The following is a 21,922-nucleotide window of genomic DNA, read 5'->3' as shown; positions in this document are numbered from 1 at the left end:
CTGAGCAAGCACAAGTCCTGGCTCTGCACTGCAGCCTCGCCGCCTAATCCAAGCGTCTGTCACTACATAGGATGGCCACGCGCAGCAGTGGAGTGGCATTTCTGCCCTCATTTCAAATCCCAACCCCACTGCCAACCCAGGGCCTTGAGAAGGTCCTGTTTTCCCAGGGCACGCAGGCTCAGGGCTCTTTCTGGCATCAGGCTCTTTAGCAAAGAGCAGGGACAGCCACCAACTCCGAGCTCGCGGCACAGGGCAAGGTGCAGCCGCTGCTGCTGGCTGATGCAGAGGGAAAGGCAAGAGCCCTGCACCTCCACAGCCACTCTGCTCCTTGCGAGCAAACTGTCTGCAGCGTGGCAGAGACGGGGCGATGCACCAGGGACTGGCTCTGCCAATGGCCGGCGAAGAGAGACCGGGGAAGCTGCCAGGGCAGCTGTGTGGCAGGCAGGGCATGCTGTCCTCTGCTAGCCTTGGTTCGGTCCACCTCTGCTTCCCCGCAGCTCTGTTGCAGCCCAAGGCTTCCACCACTGTAACTGCCAGACCTGTTACAACCTGCTGCAATTCTCTTTGCTCTTGCAAAGGAGATACACTGACTGTTCAGGCACCTCCCTCCCAATCAACATCGCATGTCTCTCGCATGCTCTGCCACAGTCAGGGACATGCTGAAAACAGCCTTGTGCCCGCTAATTGCTTTGGCATGTGGGCAGTGGGAAAACAGCCAGGCTCTGCATTGAATTAAACCATTACTCTTCTCTCCCGGGAATCACTCTCCTGTCTCTGTGCCTTCACAGTAGCCTTTCTGCAGCAATGCATGAAGGATTCATTGCTGCATGGTATATCCCAAGTGCAATGTCTGGTGTTCATCAAAACAGAGCCAGTTTCCCTGTTCCTTAAGGCTACAGTATAAGCCAGGGCCTTGGTGCACCAATACAGCTGCTGATCAGCAGCCTGGGGCCAAAAGGGTCTGGCTGGTCAAAGTGCCTATTTGCATTTGCATCTTTGAGCACCTTTCTCAGCCTTTTTAAACAGACATGACACAGTCAGCCTTTTCCTTGGCCTGCAAAAGCCTGCAATGCCCGTTTGCAGGCTGCTGAAATCACACCGCCCCTTCTGCTCCCTTCAGTTTGCATAGCACACAAGAGGCTTTGCCCTCTGACGCCTGTAAATACAGGAGGCTGCATCCGGACAGCAAGGTCGTGGCAGCCTCCAGAAAGCCACAGCTCAGGTCCCAGCTCAAGTTTTGCTAGCCCTCCAAAACTAAACAGCCAGAACGCATCCCATCCCAGGAGGTGACAGGCCTCCTTCTAGAGACACATTGGTCCTTCTGACCACAGGAGCCAAGTCAATAACTCTAGTGCTGGAGGCACATCCCGAGTCTCAGGGAGACTACAGTACTGTCCTTCATCCATCCCTTGGCTCTACTGCCAAGGAGGATGCTTTGCCGGTGGCTGGGGCCGCAGTGGGACTCGGGCTAAAGGAAGACAAAGTGAGGGCCTATCTCCACTGCCATCAGACTACCCAAAGCTGCTACCAAGATCTCACCATGGGCCAATAACTCAGCCTTTTTTTTTTTTCGGGGCGGGGGGGGGGGGGGGGGAAGCACAGAGTGTAGCAGCCTACAGAGAGTCATGGTGCCATAACCGGGGAGCTAAAACCATCCTCAAACAGGCCAGCACCAGTGGCTACCACTTGACTGCAATGTAAATATACATTAAGAGTCTATGCTGTGAAACGATGCTGCAGCAGAGCTGAAATGCAAAGACGCAGCACACGCGCCAGCTAGGTCACGCTCTGTTTACAGCCAAGCTCTTCTGGACCTGAACAAGGGTTTGTGTTCTCGGTCATCAGCAACCCTACAGTTTGGGAAGGACAACATTACATTTGGCTCCATGCCTGAGCTAAACACTGCCCCATCCATCAGCAGTTTGGCTTCTCATTCATATGATGGGCTTGATCTTGAAACCATCTGTTTTCCCTCAGCTTGCATGCAGCTTTCACTTGGACAGCAGAGCCCTTTCCAGCTACAGCCCCTGGGCATGGGGGTGGGAAAGCCACTTCACTTGCTGCTCTCTGCAGCTAAAAAACCAAGTTTGACTGGAGACACACACCAATGACCCTTCTTTGGCAGGTGGAGGCGAGACTGGCAGGACTTGCTAGGGAAGAAGACCAGAAAAGTAGCCCTGGGACAGAGCTCAGAGAATGCAGTTGGGGCTGCTCAGGCCAGATCCTTGCAGCAGGGCAGAACCCATGCAGCTTGGAAGCACTCAGCCCATGCGGACCCTGCAGTGCACGGGAAAGGTCTCCAGGAAAGAGGTGCTTGGTCCAGCCTAGGACTCCAGGAAAGAAGGATGCTCTCAGCAGTGGGAAGAAACCTTCAGCAGTCTGAGAGCCTGTGATGAGCAGTTTCCTTCTTGTAATATTTGTTTTAACCTGTCAGTGTGTTTTCTGCTCCCAAACAAATGCGGTCTGGATTCTGTCACCGAGAGGCTCCGAGTGCACTGGTTGTGGCTTGGGGCTTTGTTTCTTTTCCAGAGAGTGGAACCAATGTGAACTTCACTGAATTGGTCCTTCCCTTCCTCTCCTTGGGATGCTTTTGCTTTATTTCAAGGCTGTTATTAACTGACAGGTTGGTGTAAACACACATTTTGAAAGGCGCTAGCAGACAGCAGTGCCTCTCTGCACTGCACACGCAACACTTGTGCGTCTCCGCAGCAGAGATCACAGTGATGATTCATCGTGTGCCCCCGTCAGCAGCTCGCGGCTCCGGCATCCAGGCAGGGAGGAAGGAGCAGGGCTCTGGACTGCATCTCCTGCATGGGCTCACCTGGGAAACAAGTGGCCTCTGGGCCTGCAAAATGGGCCACGGGCAGCTTTGCCTTCTGACCACTGCCCTGTGGTCCCCACCTCCCCAGCCATGTTCGACCTCAGTGGTGGCTGCAGCACCGCACCATCACTGGAAAGGCTTCTGGCACCGACAAGGCTGATTCGCAGGTCCTGGGGAGCGTGCACGAGCAGGGGACCTGGTACGCCTGGCACTGCTTGGTTAAGGGCCCTCTCCTCCAGGCTGGAGCTTATTTTGGTCCCCAGCTCCCGAAAGCCATGCGGCAAAGTGGGGCAGAGGGAAGGAGCTGTGCACGTCCATCGGCCAGTCTCCTTGTTTTGGACCAAGCAGGGTCCTGCCAGCTGAGCTGCACAAGCCCGCTCTAAAAATCCACAGAAATGAACTGCACAACCCTGTGCACTTCTAGTGCTGCAGGAGGGGAAAAGGAGCGTTTCCTGTGGATGTTTGCCGTTCACTGGGCCAAATCTAGACCTGGCATAAGCCGTAGCAATGCACAGAGGAGCTGTATTAGAAAGAGCCTCCCATGCTGACACCCAGTGCAATAACTCCTGTCCAGCCTGGTGGGGACACCATGTGATACTCCTTCAATCTCTCAGTAGCTTATGGTGCCAAGTTTGCAAGAGCAGGTGAGGTACCACATAGTGATGATAATGAAAACCAGCTGCCGAGGAAGTGTCTGGAGACAGCAGCAAACTGTCAGGCTCAGGATAAGTACTGTCTCCGAGAGCATGGAGACAAGATAGCTGCATCTCTGGGAGGGCTCTGCAGAGGTCATTTCGCAGGAATGGATATGGAGGAGATTTTCCTATTAACCCTTCGGCTGACTCGAAATTGCATGGTTAAAGTCCTGATTGTTGCTGCTGAGCCATTTAGAAGTTCAGCTGCTAAACAACGCCGTCCACCCAAGCCCTCTCCTCGCTGGAAGACCGACTGGGGATTGCATCTGCAGTCATCCCCTGATGCATTGTAGGGTGCATCTCCATCCTCAAGGGACAGAGCAACCGTTAATGCAGAGCCTGCGGCTCAGGGCAGCACTTTCTGTGCTTGTGCTCGGAGCAGCCATTCTGGCTCTCCGTCTGCTAGAGAAAGCACCATTTCCAATCAACACGGTCACAGCGGCATGGGACAGAGACGGCACAGTCCCGGCCCTGCGGCGGGACGCGGGCAGAAGACGTGCAGGCAGGACCATCGACTTCTCTCGAGAAGCAACGGAGGGATCAGCTGAAGAGAGAAATCAGAAGAGCAGCTGCAGAACCAGAGCACAACCGCGCTCTTCCCTGCGGGCGCGGAGCCTCCTCCGGGGACGAGGGGAGATGCTCCCCAAGGGAGGTCTCGGTGCGCTGGGGCTCCTCCCGCCCGCTCCCCGGCCCGTTCCCCTCCGTCACCGTGAGATGGCACCCGCCTCCCGCGGCTGCGGCGGCCGGGGCGGGGGGCGGACGGACACCGCGTTCCCACCGGCGGCGGGCGGGAGGCAACCGGGGCATCGCCGGCCCCGCTCCCCGCCGGCCCCGCTCCCTCACCGACGTCCCCAGCAAAGCACACGCTGCTTTTCCGCAGCTTACCGTTGTTGTCGGAGCTGAAACCGCTCCAACTGCCTCCTGTTACACAGCGCCCCAGAAGCGCGGAGCCTGACACGCTGTCCCCACACAGGACCACTTAATCCCCTTGTTTATTGTTCCTCTGGTTAAAGCTAGTGGGAATTTGCGTATTCTGGCTCCTGAATCTGGTCATGATGAGAGCAACTGCACAAAACTCTGCTCAAAAGCTCCTCTCTCCTCTGCTTGAGTTACCTTTAAGGGGGCTCATGTGAATCTCCTGTAACTCAAAGGAGAAAAAAAAAAAAACCAAAACCAAACCGGCACATGCTTTCAATCCCAGGCATAGTCCACTGGCAGCAGGCACTCAAGCTATTAAACTGCATTTCTGGGAGCCAAGAAACACCTTAGGGAAAGTGGGAGCATCTCTGCTCCTGCTTAGTCACATATGTTGAATCCAGGTGCTTGGAGAACACAAACCAGGACATCCAGACTCAGAAAACTGACTTAAAATCCTGGATCCTCCATATTTTAAATTCATCTTTTGCCTTTTAACCTTTGAGTGACTTTGTTCAGCTTTCCTAGCCCTCCTGCTGGAGGGGAAGTTTCCTCTTTTAGGAAGCAGAGGAAACAAGGAGTTTCTGCACGAGATGCCTCCAACAGCTGAGGCACTGGGAGTTTCCTGACCAAACTGGGGAGGGTGACAACAGGACAGCCACATGCGTTCTCCGGGAAAGGCTGCCAGAGTGCCACCAGCTGCCCAGTCGAGGGTATGTCCAGCTATCTGGCATCTCTCTCTGCATCTTCTGCCACAGCACATCTCTGCCCCGAGCACAGCCACTGGCAGCGGAGCATCCTCCCGCAAGGTCTGACTTCGGGAGGGCACATCAGCAGAGAGCACGCAGGCATCTCAGCTAGTAGCCCTGGCACCAGCAGCAAGCACATCAGTTTAACATCTCCAGTGCATTAGAAAAGCAAGCACAGCTCAGACGTTTACCAAGGAAAACCTAGGGGCTGAAAAGTCTCTTCCTCGGGCCAGCTGAAGTAAGCCTCTGAGCTGAGATGCCAAGACAGCAGCCTGGAGAGCCAGGTGTGCTCTGCAGGCCGAGGTGCTGACTTGGGAACAACGCGTTGTCTGCGCAACACACCAGCCCAGACAGCTGCAGTGAAATACATTAAACCAGTTCTTTTGTGCTTAGCCTCCCATCGAGATAAACAATGACATTTGCATCAACTACAAGCCAAGCAAAGCCAGAGAGTCTGCTGGGAAAGCAAAAAAATTGGAAGGGCTGGGCTGAATCCCTCCTGGCTTTCCTTTCAGCCTGTACAAAACTGTGTGTGTTCCTGAGGGACTGGGAAAGGGCTGCTCATGAGGACACGCTTGAGGCGTGGTACCTGAAGGGAAGCCTTTTTGATTACGCTAATGGCAGAGAGCTTGTGGGAATCTGCATGAAACTTGCCTATACAGAGGGACTGAGATGCTTAAGCCCAGAAAGCAATTTACAGGGAAACATCAACTGGGCATTTTGGAAAGACACCGTGCATTTCCAACAGGATAACATGCTATCTAGGTCCCAGCCCTTGGGCTGTGTAATGATCTGTGCAAACAGCATGTCAGGCTCTCTCAGCAATGGCATGTAATGGGTCTTCAGATGGCTGTACTACACAAGGCCGTGTGGAGCTGTATGCCCAGCTCAGAGCCAGGGCTTCAGCTACTCCTGAGACTCACATCAGCATGTAGGAACCCAATTGCCCATTTAATGCCCCTCCATTCCTCCTAATGTTCCCACCCTGCTGCAGGAAGCCAAAGGAAGCACTCCATCCTCTTCAGCAGATTTTGCCCCATGCAACTGAAAACCCTTGTAGTTCAGGAGGAGTAAGATGTTTCCTTGTGTGTGTAGCTGGGCACCCAGCACTAAATACCTGACTTCAAGAGCTGACAGGCAGCCAGCGGCCATGCAGAAAGAAGCGCTGGCCAAGCAGGCTGGCATCTCATCCATCAGTCAGTGCCATCCTCTGAGCCCTGGTCCACAGACGTGACGCAGAGCACAGATCTCTCGTTGCACAGGACCAGCCCTGCAAGCCTGAGACTCAGTGCCTTACGCTGCTCTGTAAGTTATTGCACATACTTGTTGCTGATAGGCACTTTCAATCCCAACACAGCACTGTCCCCATTTAACAAGTCAGGACAGCTTTCATCTTAGATATGCTTATTTCTGCAGCTGGTAGGACAGCTTTCTTTGCCCCAGACACCCTGCTAAGCTCCCCACCACATCCCTCATGGCCCTGTGTGTCTGCAGCAGCCCCATCACCAGCGCTGAGCCCCCCGGGAGCCAGCTTTCAGCAGGATGCCCCGGGCCAGGCAGTTTCCGAGCAGATGAGGAATGAGGGAATTAAAAACTGGGAAATATTTCTAATGGGCATGAATAGCCTCATTGAGAGAAGGCAGGCACACACTGCCCCTGATCTGGCTACACTCAGCACATACCCAATCCTGTTCATCCTCCCAGCTGGGCTCTGCAGCGACTCATTTGGGTTTGTCAGGGCTTTCAGCCCCTGTCCCCTCTGCATTTGACTTGTCACCATCTCATCGACACTCAGCCTAATCTTGCCCATCTGTCCCCAGACCAGCCAGGCCTTGTTGGCCGCGTTTCCAACTCCCCAATCCTGCACCATTTCCTTCTCCAGCCAGTAGCTCCCCCGGAATAATTCCCACTCCATCGATCCCTGGGCACTGCCGGGGCCATGCAGCTCTTTCGCCCTTCTGCTGCTCCCCAGGGGCATCCAAAACACCACGAAATTACTGCAAGGACCTGGGGCAAACCACAAAGAGCACGACCCTCCCTCCCCAAAACCTGACAGTCATCAGAAACACTCAACACATTAGCAGAAAGTGGTGCAGATAATATTTTATAAGAAAAAAAAAAAAAATCAAGTGTGAAGCACAGGGTTATTGCATTTTAGAAATGACTAAAGGATTGTTTGCTCCGTGTGTAGTAGGAAATGTCGTCACTAGAGTAGCTGTTTCTAACTGTAACCTGCTAGGAGTAAAAGAATTTATGCCAGTGATCCTTGACTTTAGGGCCCGAAGTTGGGCAAGATCAAACCATGGAGAAAGAAAACATTGAACACACATTGCTTAGAGCAAACAACAGGAGGAGAACTACCAGTCACCAGCCAATTATTGCAGAAAATTTTGTGTGAAATCACCAACGAAAAGATCAATATGAACCAACTAGATTTGTTGCTTTTGGGCACTGTAGGAAGCTGGCTGGCTGCAAATCAACGCATGCTCTCCACTTTCTCCCTTTGTATCTTGTTTTAAAAAAAGCATTAGAATATTTTTTTGGTGAACAGGTCAGTGATGCTGAACAGAAATAATTATGGCCAGTGAATCACAAATCAATGTAGTGCAGTGATTATACACAAGACAGCCCAGAATCCTAATGCTTCTGCTCTCATCTGAGTCCTGGGGGATTTATGACTTTGACAACACAAATAACATATTCCTTTGGGAGCTCAGTCGAGAGTTGTCAGTGCTGCTGCTGGAAAGTCTCCTCGCTGGCTTATTACCGCATCATCTATGCAATTTGAAAAGGTCAAAGACAGGCGGTGAGCAGCAGAGCCTGCATCAGCTCTCTTCCCATGCACAGGGTCAGTCTCGTGCCAGTGGGATGCCATCTGCAGACCCTTCCCCAGGCTCACGAGAACTTGCCAGTGTGGTCTGATAACACCGATCCCTGCTCATGGTTAGCGATGGCAGAGCCGCTCCACACAGCCGTGCCGATGCCCGGCCAGCCGGGAACCCAGGAGCAGGTTGGCTCACGCAGCCCCGCTGGCTGCGAGGCAGTTTTTTGGCCACAGATTGTGTTTCTGTGGACAGGGGAAAGGATAGGGAGACCACACAAACTCTGAGCAACGTTTCACTTCAGAAGCTTTTATAGAAAGGCTCCACCACAAGTCTCCTTCTTAGAAAACCATCTTTGTCTTAATACCAAAGTGCCATGTATGTACAGCCGAGCCGTCCCCTCCTCCCGAGAGGAAGCCCTGCCACACGGCTGCTTCCCACCCCTTGCTCCTGCTCATTTGAGCTACGTGCTCTCCACTGACAGGTCCTGTCACCGTTCCCATCCGATAAGACCCAGCAAAGGCAGCAGGGCAGCACTTGTTGGGGCTCAGGGAGCCAGGACAAGCTCAAAGCCTGTGCACACCCTAAGACCTCGCTCTTTGTGGTCCAGACCCATCCATGGCACCCGGTGGGGTGACAGCCCTCTCCCCACCCCCCTCTTCTGCAGCACCTCACTCTGCAGGGAGCAGGTTCCCCCACGGGACCCAAATCTGCAGGCAGTGCCAGCGGTGTCCAGGGAAGGCTCAGGGGTCTCGAGGTGGGCAGGGAGAGAGTCCCACCACGACGGCTGCAGCCGGTCTGCAGGGAGCATCCCAGCATCTGCAGGGAGCTTGGGATGCCGCAGGGCATAAGGGCCATCGGAGGACAACATGACGTAAGGGACGGGGCCTGGCAGGAATTAGCCCCTCCTCATTCATCACCTCTAATAAGAACAACCCTTGGTCAGCACAAATTCTTTCATGTTCATTTACAACATCTATTTATAATATCAACAAAACCACAGGACATAACAGCCTCAGACACGCTCGAGAGCTTCCAAGAGCTTGAGACAGAAGCGGGTTTCCACCAGCAGCAATTCCCCAGCAGAGGCGAGAGGTTCTTGTGGTTCGGGCTGCGGACGGAGGCGCAGGAGACCCGGCTCAGCCCAGACGCCGCGGTGGCCCCAGCTGCGCTGCGCCGCGAGGGCTGCACGGGACACGGCCCCGTCACGGGGATGAAGCTCAGGTGCCCACGGGCAGTGGCCACGCTCGCTGGGAGGGAGCCAGGCTGCATCGCCAGGGCACTGCCCAGCCAAAGCCACCACCTCTGCCTGCCCAGGCAGAACACAGCCCCAGCTCGGTCCTCACCCAACATCGGCCTCATGCCCGCCTCCCTCCCCTGCTCTGTTTCCACTAGATCCTGCACCAACAGCTTTTCCCTGTCTCCCTCCCCCCGCTTTTCTTCTTTACAAATCAAGTGGTAATAATTAAAAAATGTCTTTCTGCTTAGAGCCAGAGGTCTCCAACTGATGGCTGGGTTTAAAGCAACTCCTGTATCTGCCAGACCCTGTGGAGCACCCAGATCTTTTCAAGAGTCCTACCAAAGCTAGGGCATATAAAAGCGAGTTTAGTCGCAGAAATAAGTGTTTCCTTGGGATCTCCGAGCCCAGACACAACCAAGTTCCTTGAGGGTTTTAGGCCTGGCAGGAATCCTCCCTGCATTTCACATTTTTGAATCATAATATCCCATTGCTTTGATATATCAGTGGATTTCCAGTGTCTGTCGGAGCCGTGAGTGTATACAGAAAGGCACTGCCGTTTCTCCTCCAGTTTTGCAGCAGTTGCTGCCTTTCCAAAACCAGCAGCCTGCATCCACATCATGAAGCCCTGGAGTTCGGTCTTTTCTTGCATCGGCTTTGTCTCTGCACAACAGCACTGGCAGAGTGACAGAGGGAACAGACAACCCTCCTCACCGAGGGATGCGAGGGGAGCACGGCTCCAGGTCTGGTCCAGCTGTTTCTGTTTCAGCCAGACAGCCTGCAAGGTGGCACGTGCTCTCGAGCTGCTGCAAACCCTACCCTCGTCTGAAGGCCCTTCTCCTTCTTCTCTTTGGTACCTGCACCCCAGAGCTGGCGGCGGTTGTCCTTAGCCAGCAGGTGAGCGTGAACAGCCCCCGGAGCACCTCAAGGTCTGTATCACAAGGCAGCAATGCTGGGCTTCCCCAGAAACACACTTTTTAACCCCCAGATGCATTCAGGATCGTCCAGGGGGCTGCTGTTGGCACAGCGCCGGGTGGTTTGGCAGATACAGCTCTGAAGAAAAAGAGGGGGAAAAAACTGGTGGAAAAATGTCCCCTCCAGCCCTCTTGTTGAATTAAACCACATGTATATTTTTAAAATACAGCGGAAAGGAACGACTCTCCAGCACATGTTCAAGAGCAGAGTCTTATTTCAGAGATTTCAAAAAATTAGTGGCTGAATGCTGAAACAATATAGCCTTTAGACGAGGGCATTTGGAAGTGATTAACGAGCCTGAACTCATGCGTTCAAAATAAAAAGTTAGTACCTCACGCTGGTAACAACTGTCAGCTACTAAAAATCCGAGGAGGGGGCAAGAAATCAAACTCAATCCTGCATAATCGAATGTTCCAAAGCAGCAGGAGACCACTAGCAAGCCACCAGCCCACGCCTTCCCTGGGCGCATCGCCTCCCGACCTCGCACTCGTCCTCGCCGGACAGACGGACGCCCCCGCCTCGCTCTGACGGGAGGGCTTGGGGGGCTGTGCACCCCAGACCGCACAGCCCTGCAGCCCCATTTTGTTGCCTTTCCAGGGCAAACAGACTGAGTCTGGCAGCCACATCCCGCAGAGCTGCCGACCGACTCCTGCACAGGGCACGGCCCCGACAAACCACTACAGGAGCAGGCGAGGGGCTGAGCCACGAGGGCCGGGGTTTGCAAGGAACAGTCTGCTTCTGCTTCCAGTCTTCCTGTCTTTTAAATTATAAAAAAAATGAAAATCTGCCCAAACCTGGCTACTCTGTGCCAGGAAAGAAGCCCCGCCAGCTGCGCGCTTGGGCGTAAGCGGCACAGGAGAGAGCTCACGGTCCCTTTGAACATTAAACCTGCTCTGCTTTTCAGGGACTTTTCAGCTTAGCAGCAAGAAACTCAAGTGATCCAGCGCTGTGTTGGTGGTATCAAGATCAAACAGCTCAGGAAGTCTTAGTTAAGCAAAAATCACACCTCACACTATAATGTAGAAGCTGCTTCTCGTACGCCCAAATCTGAAGCGATTAAGAAGGATGTTTGTCCTCTATGGCAGCCAGCCCCGCTGCAGGGGTGCTCCGAAAGCTTCGCCGGCACGGCTCTCCCATGCCCTTACGAGCAGCAACGTCCCCAGCATGGCAAAAAGATGCAAAGCCCAGAGCTCTTGGCACGTTTTCCCTCTCTATAACTGAGACCAGGGTGAATTCCCACAGGAGCAGTGCCACGAGTGACAGCGGACTACATCAATGGCGCACCAGTGCCACCGCACAGAGCATCTCACCCCGCTCCTAGTACTGCCGGAAGGGTGGCTGGGGGACAACAGGGTGACCCTGCAGTGCAGGAACACCCCCAGATACAGCCGGGCCCCCACTTGCAAGCCAAGCTCCAAGCTGCAGGGCCAGACTTGCAACCTGGTTCACAGCCACACAGGGATTTGGAGAGCTGCAGTCAGAGGGGACTGCTGGGGGGCACGTCTGTCTGTCTGTCCTCCACAGATGGACTGCAGGGGCAAGAGCCAGCCAGTCTGCCAGAGCTTGCTGTCGCAGCGGAGATGTTTGTGTGCATCCTGGGCTGCCCACTCCATCCCGGAGGCACCCAGCCCTGCAGACCCTGCGCATGAGCCGGGGGAAGATGGTCTGCCCCGCAGCAGGATGCCACGGCACGTCCCTGCCAGGCCAGGGCCGGTCCGCGTTTTGGGTTGGGAGCTGTACAGAAATGAGCTTCCCCATGTCTCATGTCTCAGAACTTAAAGAAAAATAGATGTTTTGAATTTGCTTCAGTAAAAAGAAATGTTGGTAACATGACCAACATCTGGGAGCTTAAAATGAAACCAGACTGTTCTTCCTCTGCAAGGAGAAAACCCGTCCCCAGCCCGGGGAGCCTGGCAGTCCCCTGTCACACACAGCTGGGCCCAGTGGGTGCACCAGTGACGGGAGCCCCGAGCTGAACGGCTGCTGTCCTCTGTCGTGGGACAGACTCTGCCTGCATCTCCTGCCATACATTTTCTCCCTGCCTTAGTGAAGATTTGGCCATTTCAGCAGCACCCAGAAATTCATGGCATTTTAGAAATCAGCCCAGGATTTTCCATCCTTCTCATTTCTTTGTTTTGTTCTCAAGCCTGTCTGAATCACATGCTGCTTCGCTGGCTTTTCCTGGGCTGGGTGACAGGAGCTAGCGACAGCGTGTGCGTGCTTTCACACACACGTGCACTGGTAGTGCCATTAGCCGAAGAGTCCAGGATATGTTTCATGTCCCTGGAGCACACGAGATGCTCTGGCAGAACAATCCCAAGCCCCCACTAGCTCCGCCAGACCCAGCTCTCTGAAACCCCAACCTGCCCCCAGCCCCGAGAGCTTTCTCAGGGCATCTCTCAACACCATGCAGCAGGCAGACCCCGCTGTGCTGAGCAGCCTCTCCTGCTGTTGGAGGGTGAGAGAAGGGACTGCGAGGAACCCCTCAAGCCTGACGGTTGGCTCTCTCCAGCCCACACTTGCAGACACAGCATCTGGTGTCCTTCCCATCGACGGGAACGTGCTGCAAATGCAGCCAACAAGCCAAGCTGCAGCCCCTTGCCAGCCCTACAACCAGGAAAGCAGGGGACCAGAAGCACAGGATGGCAGGAGGGATACCCTTCCACACTGCAGGGGATGTGCACAACAGATCTCTGCAGCACACTCAGAGAAACAACTGCTTGCAGAAGAGCAGCCAGCCTTTCCAAGCTTTTAAACCCAGCTGTACCGTGCTTTCACCCAGTGCTGCAGAGCTGCAGCACATTTGTCTGCACAGGGCACTCAAAGGTTTCTGCAGTCAGGCTCCCACTGGACCTTTTGTTTTGGATATAGAAAAACACAACCTGACAGCAGCACACAGTACACACTGCTTCTAGCCAAGAGCTGTTCGTATAATCCTTGCACACTGCAGCACACCTTTTGTTACGCCAGCCCACACATTGCAGAGCTAGGCTTTGGTACCAGCCAGGAGGTAGGAAAGGAGAGGTTTCCAGTAACGAGACACAGAGCAACAGCAGCCATGCGCAGCACACTTCATGCCCACACTATGGCTAGGTTGCATCCCCTGCGCTCTAGATCTGCCGTGCATTTTTGCCTCTTGCACTTGCCCCAAAGTTTCCCAGTGAAGAGTCTCATCCTTTGGGCACAAAAGTTGCCCCAGGGGAGGGTCTCAGCCCCGTGTTAGTTATCTCGCTGTGAGCGGGGAGAGCATCTCCTATCAGCAAGAAGACCAGCTGCCAGGACCTGGACCTCACGACCTCTCCTGACAACAGGTATCTGTCTCTCTCCCACCTTCACAGAAAAGACCCGCCATCTCTGCGGTCAGACACACCCCTCCACCTCTCCCCAAAGATGAAGATCCATGTCCAAGCAGAGGGTATACAGTGGGGAACAGGAGTTGGTGCTGCTAGGAGGAGAGAGCACAGAAAGCTCTCAGAGCCAGGCAATGCGGCCCCTGTTAATCTGCTAAGGCTGAAGCATGAATAGCTTTCTTAGCCGAAAGGCATTGAATGCAATTCTGACTCCACTCGGGAGCATTCCTGAGTACAGATCATTATTATTATTATTTTCTTGTTTCTTTAATGATGTTGAACATGCTCCGAGACCCTTAATCACAGAGGAGATTACAGCAGACTCCCGGAGGGCTGACAAATGGGCTGAGGAAGGCCAAGAATAGCTGCGCTGACAGCACGCCCTGCCAGGAGCAGCCTTCGAGGGGAGACGGAGGGATCAGGGAGGGGAGCAGCCCCTTCCCTGTGCCCCAGGCAGGAGGCTCCCACCCAGCTCCCTCTGCACCATGGAAAGGATGGAAGGAGCCAGGCATGGGGGGAAGCCCCTTCCAGTGCTGCAGGGTAGCCCGTGCTGTGACTGCAAGCCTGTCCCAGTGTGTCTCAAGTCCCCCAAGCTCCCCTCCCCAGGCACACGCACCACGCAGGCAGGGTGGGAGCCCCTCGCACCGCTGCCTGGAGCTGCCCCAGGCAGGCATCCATCACTTCCACCAGCACCGGTTACTCTGGGGTTGGAGAAAGCAAGAATGGAGCATTTTGGCCCCACGGCTGTTCCCGCAGCCACCGGGGACGTGCGGGGGTGCTGCAGGGTCTGCCCCGCCAGCTCGGGAGAGGTGCTGGTGCACAGCAGCTCGTCTGCAGCCACTCACCCCATCTAAGAGATTTTGATGCTTTGAGCACTGTGATGGGGACAATTTTCATGTTTTGGAGCATGCTGTAAAGTCAGCAGCAAATAATTTCCAAAAGGATTTGCCTCTCTGGGCACGTTGCGGAAGGCAGTGAGGGAACAGCTTCAGAGCCCTCTTGCTCCCCAGACCAGCCCTCACTCGCTCAGAGGCTTTTGTGTGGGAAACCCAGGACTCGCTCTTCGCAGAGCACAAGGCATTTTCCCTTGATATCAATCTCATGGTTTATCCTATAATTTTGTAAAATAAAAAAAATGAATATTTTAAATGACATATATTCCTTTGTATGACACCAGGAATTATGAATTGATAAATATCTCCTATTATCTTATAAAATCTACCACGCCAATCCTTCAGCAAGGCCATGCCTGTAATTGCAAGCAGATGTCTTTCTCTGCTGACACGTTAAATAGAAGCAGAAAGACCCGCTGCTATCTCCCATCAACAATTTGCACTAAAGCGGAGAACAGATTTTCACAGAACAGAACGGCTGGAAGAGAAGGGAGATTACGTTCCTGCAGACCAGGCGTCTAAGCATTACAGCAAAACAAGGCAGCTCGGGAAAACAATGAACTCTAAACAGTCCCTAATCCCAAAGTAACCAAAAGCTTTTGTGAAGGAAAACGAATTTGCTGAAACTAATACTGCCAGAGCCCAAGGAGAGCTCGGAGACTGAGGTAATGCACCACGAAGGCGAGATTATCCAGCTGACAAGTCCTCACGTTAGCTCTCCACGTACACTGTCTGTGCAATACTGGCTTTCGGATGCCTGTATTAGCACGCGTAAAACCAGACGGGAAAGCAACACAAGCCCGAGGATGGCGCAGCCGCTCGCCCTGCGTGGCAGAGGCTCCTCCTGCCCTGGGACGCTCGCCGGGTCCCCGAGTCACCCAGCGCAGATGAGGGGCGCACGGCCCCGATGCGCACCCTCGGGATCCTTTGTCACCGGCGGTCGTGCTCCCCGCCGAGCCCGGCCTGCCGGACCCCGGCAGCGCGACTCCTGGCTGCTCATCCTGGGTGGGTCTGGCTGCTCCAAGCCTCCCCGTTAGTTCTGTTCCCGGTGGATGCCTGGGCTCCGAGGCCCCAGGGGATGGAGATGCGCGGCTGGAGGCTGTCCCATTCTGCAGCACAGCCTTCGGGCAGAGCACAGAGCCCGGCTGTTCTGCAGCAGCCCGGGAATTATCAATAGAAGTGGAAGTGACAGGGTGTTTAGCAAACGTTAAACCCAGGAAGCTTAAAAGGTCTTCCAGGATTATTAAATAAACATTTAGGGTGAGTGAGAGGAAAGAATATGAAACGGTGAAGAAATTGTAAACACTCTGGAGCAGGCCGTTAGGGGCTACACTAATTCAGCTGGGCAGCACAATATTTAATAATTAAAGTAGTATCACCCATAATTACGCCTCAGCTCTCCAGCAAGCATTAATTCAAGGGGAGGGACTTTCATAAACATTTAGCCTGATATTAACATTTTATTAAGACCATTTAACATGCAACTTTAAACACGCCATCCCGGCCTGCCTGCAGCCACAGCGTGCCGGCTCGGCAGAGCGGAGTCACCAGCAGCCCCTCGTGGGCCCTGGCCTCTCCCCGCCGGCCCAGACTGGGAGCGCGGTTGTTAAACCCACGCTCGGCTCCGGCAGCCTGCGCACGCCAAGTCGGCAGTTCCCATCCCAGCCGCTCACCCTCCCGCAGCAGCCTCGGGATGGCACGGTGATCTCCATGGGATCGAGGAAATCCCATCCTTCATGGAGAAGAAGAAGTGGGGTGCTCAGCTCGCAGCCTGGCGACCACCCAGGGTCCCCTGCCAGCCAGCAACACCAGCTTGCCAAGGACAGCACGGCCATCACCATCGCACAAGCCCTGCGAGAAGGCATGTGGCCGCACGCGACCACACGTTAAATTACCCGGAGCTTCCACGAACGAGCTCAGCCTTCTCCAAATCTGCTATTTACTCTTGTTGTACAATAACTAGGGAGACCGTCTGGGCGGGGTGTGATCATCCACCCTTGAGGATGACGGATTTAAAGGCATCACATTTGCATTTGCCTAAAGGGGTTGCAGTTCATTATTTGTGGGGTTTAATGTAGTTCTGAGTACCGTGCATGAGAGACGGTGCACGTGCTCGCTAGCCTGCCAAAGACAAATGCCCTGATCTCTTCATTTCTTTTCAAGTAACAGCAGAGATACTCTCCACCATCCTTCTGGGGCTATAATTTATTTATACACAACACTACACCTCCTAGTAAATTAATCTCTCAGCCACATTAATAACTCAAGAGTTTGGAGAAAGTTAGATTGAGGTAGTGAACTGCAAAAGCAGAGGTTGCTAATAGTGTAACGTGCCCCAAGCTGAACTAAGCAAAAGAAAAAGCAGAACAGTTTTAGTAACTGTACCGAAGTACCTTCACATTTAAGGTTCCTGGCGATGGCTTCGGAGCAGCACGGGGAGCACCTGCTTACCAGCAGCACTGGACCCGAACACGCACACAGGCACCCAGACAATCATCTCTGGTTTTGTCATCTCTCCTTCCTATTGCTGCTTGTGAAGCACTCCTCGTTGTGGCACAAAGTGCCCTTTCAGTATCTGCTCTGTGGCACATGCCCCTACCCAGAACATGGGCTGCAGTCTCAGAACAGCCCATCCTGGCCATAAAAATCCATTTACTCGGATTTGTACAGATCAGAGCCCAGAGAAAAGGTCAGCAGTTCAGTCCTCCAAAGCTCAGGTCAGGCCTGGCCTAGCTGCGGGAGGGATATTATCTCGGTAGGCGATGCCTGCCTGCAATCAGAGATGCATTCCCTGCCTCAGCCACAGCACTGTATCAGGGTACAGGCTATCATTTAGAAGGCAGGTCGCAGTACGGCCACTTCACTTTTTGCCCACGTTGCGAGGAATTATATCCTCAAACAATCACAAGATCTCACAAATGCAATTGGGACAGTCAAGTCAGAACATCTTTTCCAGGTGCACACTGGATCAAGACAGAGCACACCCACAAACACCACTTGTGTGACGCACCACCCACCGTATCATCAAATGCTACTTTCTATTGCCCCCAACAGACCTTTCTTCTGTAAATTGGGTCTAACGTGTGCAAAGCAGCTGCACGGCATCTCAAATAGAGCTGTTCCCTGCACCTCAAGGGTGGGAGCGGGGAGCTGGATTCCAAAGACTGCAAGCAGCCCCAGCCCGTGACGGCTGCTATCAGGTACAGCTCCTTCCAGCCATGTCCTGGCTTTCTTCCTCCTCCTTTCTAGAGCAATGGCTTGGCAAACATCTCCTGGATGTCTCTAAAGGAAAAATGTTACAGACAGCAGCGAATTTCCAGGCTGTGCGCATTTCTGCAGAAAAGCGGGACTCTCTGCCGATTGCTCGCAGCTCTCGGGATCTTGGCAGGCTGTGAGCGAAGCCCGCTGTGCAGCAGAGCGCTGATGCCCCCGTGCTGGTGAGCGGAGACAGATCCATCACTCTGATGCGCCGAGAGGAGACGGGGCCAGGCCTCCGCCGGCGCTCGCGGTCCCTGGCACATCCTGCTCCCGATGGCAGGGGCGCAGCAGACCCCGCTCCCGCCACGCAGACAGCATTCTTGTGGCAGGCTGCCGGTCCAGAGGAGATTCCAGCCTCCGCTGGGAAGGTCTCGAAACAAAGCCCTCATTTTCCAAAGGCTGGGAGGCTTCCGCGGAGCGGCCGGCCACCCTGACAGGTTGATCTGCACTCCCTCCCTTGCGGCTCTCCGGGATGTGGCTTTGCTTAGGGAAGCCACGTGCTGCAGAGCCCCTAGACCCTGCACGTGGGTCTGTCTGCAGCACAGGCAAGAAGCCTTACAAGAGCAGAGGAGCCAGCCAGCTTGCCCCACTCCCCTTCCAAGAAGGGCATTCAAGCATGACTTGGACACCTATGGACTATCAAAAGGGAGCAGCTTAGCCAACGGGTAGCATGCTTAGAGGCTCAGATGGGATTAGCTGGGGAAGAAATAGTAACAAAAAATGTCTGTTCCTTTGCAAAACAGATTTTTAAAAGCACTTGCTAAAGATGCTGGAAGACTTTTTTCCCCACTTGATCTAATGGAGGCCCTTCTCTGTGGCAGTGCCGCTGCAGCATGCACAGGCTTTGGCTGAGTATTGCTTGGCTGGAACAGAAAAAAGAGCCTCTGCGTCAGGGAACAACGGTTTCCAAACACAGCTCTGGCCTTGGGGTGGAGGTTGGCTTTAATTACATATGTGTGTGCGTGTCCTTTTTAAGGGTCATCCAACGTGATTCAGTGAGAAAGCAGGAGCAGCTACTGAAACACAGTGGAGCATTTTCTTTGCAATGCTACCGGTGTTGGGGGGGAAAGGAGTGTTTCACTGTGGCTTTGGAGAACATTTCAGAACAGACCTCCCCTGTTCACCCAGCAGCCCCTTGCTGCCTGGCCCATCTCTTTAGCCATGGGGGGCTCAGGAGTCGTTCCCCCCCCCCCCCCCCTCCTGGGCACCACACCCCGCACAGAGCAGTGATCACTGTAAATGCAGCTCCATCTGCCAGCAAAAGGAAGGAGCTTATTTCTGTTATTAGTGTTTCTGTTATTTCTGCTATTATTGCTGCAGGATCGGGGTTACCTGTTTGCAGAAAAGCTGATTAAATAGGGAACTTGCACAGAATGGTGGATGTCTGGCTGGTGAGCCCAGATCAGCTGCCTGTGAGCTGACGACAAGCCAACTCCAGTCCCAGACTTACCTAGAGGACCCCACAGTGCCCTTGCGCCCAGCTCCTGGTGTTTCCAGCCCCCGTTGTGGCTCAGCTGATGCTGCCTGCAGATTTACCTGTGGATTCACTCACAGCCCGCAAATCCTCCGCTATCCAAGTGTGATGTAGCCATCACACAGCTGCTACCCCCGAGGAAGCATGTTCCTCCTGGCTTCTTGGAGAGATGAGTGATGGCCAAGACACCGGTACTGACGGCTGCTCGGGTCAGGATGGAGGCTTCTTGTCCACCTCCTGTCCCCAGCCGTGCAGCAGTGGATGGCAGGGAAGGGAGCAGAGGGAGCACAGAGGAACACTTCCCACATCCACGTGCCCTCCTGCGGCTCGGGGGCTCACTTAACCAGAGGTGGGACCTTTGCATCCATCTATTCTTAATGGATCTTTTTTCCACAAAAGTTTCTGAAAGGAAAGGAACCATTTGTCTCCCTATTCTTGCTCTGTTCATCATCTCGGGTCATTACAAGCTCCCTGTTCATGCTCTGTCTGTCTCTCCTGGTCTATGCTTTGCGTGGCCACACGCAGAAAGACACCTCTTGCTTTGCAGGGGTTTATCTCCGTACTAGAGCATAAACATCTTCCCTGTTTGTGAAGACGATCTACAGAGCTCTCTGCCACTCCTGGAAGTCATTAGATCCTCAGTCAGGAGTGTGAAAAGGGAGAGCCGGCATTTTGCAGCACCAGGCTGCAACACCAGCGTGTGTCCTAGAAAAGGCTGAGGACCTCCAAAAGGGAAGAGGGCTTTGATGTGAATTACTGTTAAGCCCTGCTGAGAGGGCAGCAGCTCCACACTGGGACCAGCCTGCAGCTCACAGAGGAGCAGGTAAACACAGGGGTCATTTTCCCTTCCAGACACTGTCACCAGGCTGCCTGGAGCAGCTGGGGTGCATCGCCCCCTCATCCTGCACAATATTAAGAGAGCTCCACATCAGACACACCAGGCTGGTATCTGCTCTTCTCCAGGAGAGGAAATCCTCCCTAATTGCTCAACTGTTCTTTCCAGCCTTGCACTTCCCAGCAGCGGTCAAAGCAGAACGCAGACTGCCAGCAACATAAAAAAATGAGGGATGCAAGATGACTTTTTGTATAGCAAGAAAGAAAACTGTATTTGTTTATAACTTAACTACAAACTGGAGGCCAGAAACTCAATTAACAGGCGGTACTCAACAGAAGGAATGCTGGAGCAACCAAGATAAACATTATTGGGAAGATAAATTGAGTCACAAAAGGACAATATTTTATTTTATGCAAGATTCATACTTCAGACAAGCCCAGGCTAATAGCAAGCCTGAGCGTCCTTGTCCTCCCAGATTAGCTGCTGCAACCCTCACCAAATCAGCAGCAGTTTTCCCATGGGGGACAACCCAGAGACACAATACATGCACTGCTGGGAGTCCCAGTGCCCTGCAAAGACCCAAGCATCACGATGTCTCATTCTCAGACTTCTTGAATACTGAAACTTGTTTCAGAGTCAGGCCTTGCTCCTGCCGAGCACGGAAGCCTAAACTGAAGTGCATTCAGGCTTCAGTTGCAGATCAGCAAAGAGCTGAAGCTCTTCCCTAACTTGAGGCATTTCTTTCCACCCCCAGGAGTTCAGCAGGATCTGAGCACACACCATGCTTTGCACGGCCATAACGTCCCTGAAAGTATTCACATAGAGAGGGGGTACATAATATATGCATTAAATTCAGCCCCCATTTATTATACAGCAGAGCTTCAAAAAGCAGCAGGTACATCCAAGACTATACACTCGGAGTATCACATCCCACAGGCAGCACGTTCCCATCTCTCAGAACACCCTACTGCCCCCAGTGAGGCAAAATTGGAGGTTGTCTCCCAGCAAAACAAGGTATGTCTTAGTTTAGACTAAGCATTTACGCGAATACTTGTAGCTTAAACTAGAACTCATTATAACAATCAGTATTTGAACAATTTATAATGTAAAATGTACCCATGAACTGCACAAACACCAGTCCTTCCGCTCCCAGGGAACGCTAACTCAGCAGACACTCAATTTCTGACTCAAGCAGCCTCTCATGCTTTCGTATTTCAGTAAATGTTTGTTTGCTCCTCCGTACAACCCTGCACAAGCATGGCTCCAATCTCTCAGGTGCATTCCCCATAGTTGACACTTATCATGTTTCAGGTTTCAGTAGACTTTTCTTGTCAGAGAGCAAAACAACAAATACAAGGACAGCAAATGTACCCACATGCAACAGTTGACTGAGTCTCACTTTTTACATGACCTAAAAATACTTCAAGAACTGCCGGTTCCCTTTTCTACACAGATGTTACTAGAAGCTAGTAAAGAAACTGAGTTTGTAAATTTTCAGTAAAACATCGACTAGCTTCCTGCATCTCTTCAAACCTACCTGATGCTCATGCTTTGGTTAGTAACTACAGAAGACCCAGCAGTAAAACGCCAGCAGCAGGAAAGAACAAAGCAAACAGCCAGCCTTCACCCCCAACTTCTGAACTACCCCAGACGCCAACTCCGAACTGGGAAAAGGAGACCCCAAGCAGCAGACCCGAGGCGCTGACCTTACCTGCTCTCATGATGATAATGCTGCTGCAGCCACTCTCTCTGGCCGAAAGCGCTGTAGAAAGAGAGTTTGCTGGTTCCCCCAAGCTATCAAACCTCCCACATGCACCTGGGACCCAGCCTGGGCTGCAACATATTCACCCCTCGGCCATTCCGCACCTGATGGGAGGGTAAATTACTTTGATCAAAAT

At 53.3% G+C, this 21,922-nt stretch overlaps 1 protein-coding gene across 1 annotated transcript in view; it reads right to left on the bottom strand.

The window, feature by feature from the left end:
* ZMAT4 (zinc finger matrin-type 4) overlaps nt 1–21,788 on the bottom strand; it is a 113,163-nt gene extending 91,375 nt beyond the window's left edge. The window contains exon 1 of the mRNA XM_050910211.1: nt 21,736–21,788. The gene's annotated coding sequence lies outside the window, so the exon portion shown is untranslated. The remainder of the gene's footprint in view (nt 1–21,735) is intronic.
* Between the last annotated feature and the right edge of the window lie 134 nt (nt 21,789–21,922).

This window comes from Gymnogyps californianus, chromosome 23, assembly GCF_018139145.2.
Source record: "Gymnogyps californianus isolate 813 chromosome 23, ASM1813914v2, whole genome shotgun sequence".
In the NCBI taxonomy this organism is placed as follows: Eukaryota; Metazoa; Chordata; class Aves; order Accipitriformes; family Cathartidae; genus Gymnogyps; species Gymnogyps californianus.
The sequence above is the reverse complement of the archived record's forward strand: the minus strand, read 5'-3'. Positions and strand labels throughout refer to the sequence as shown.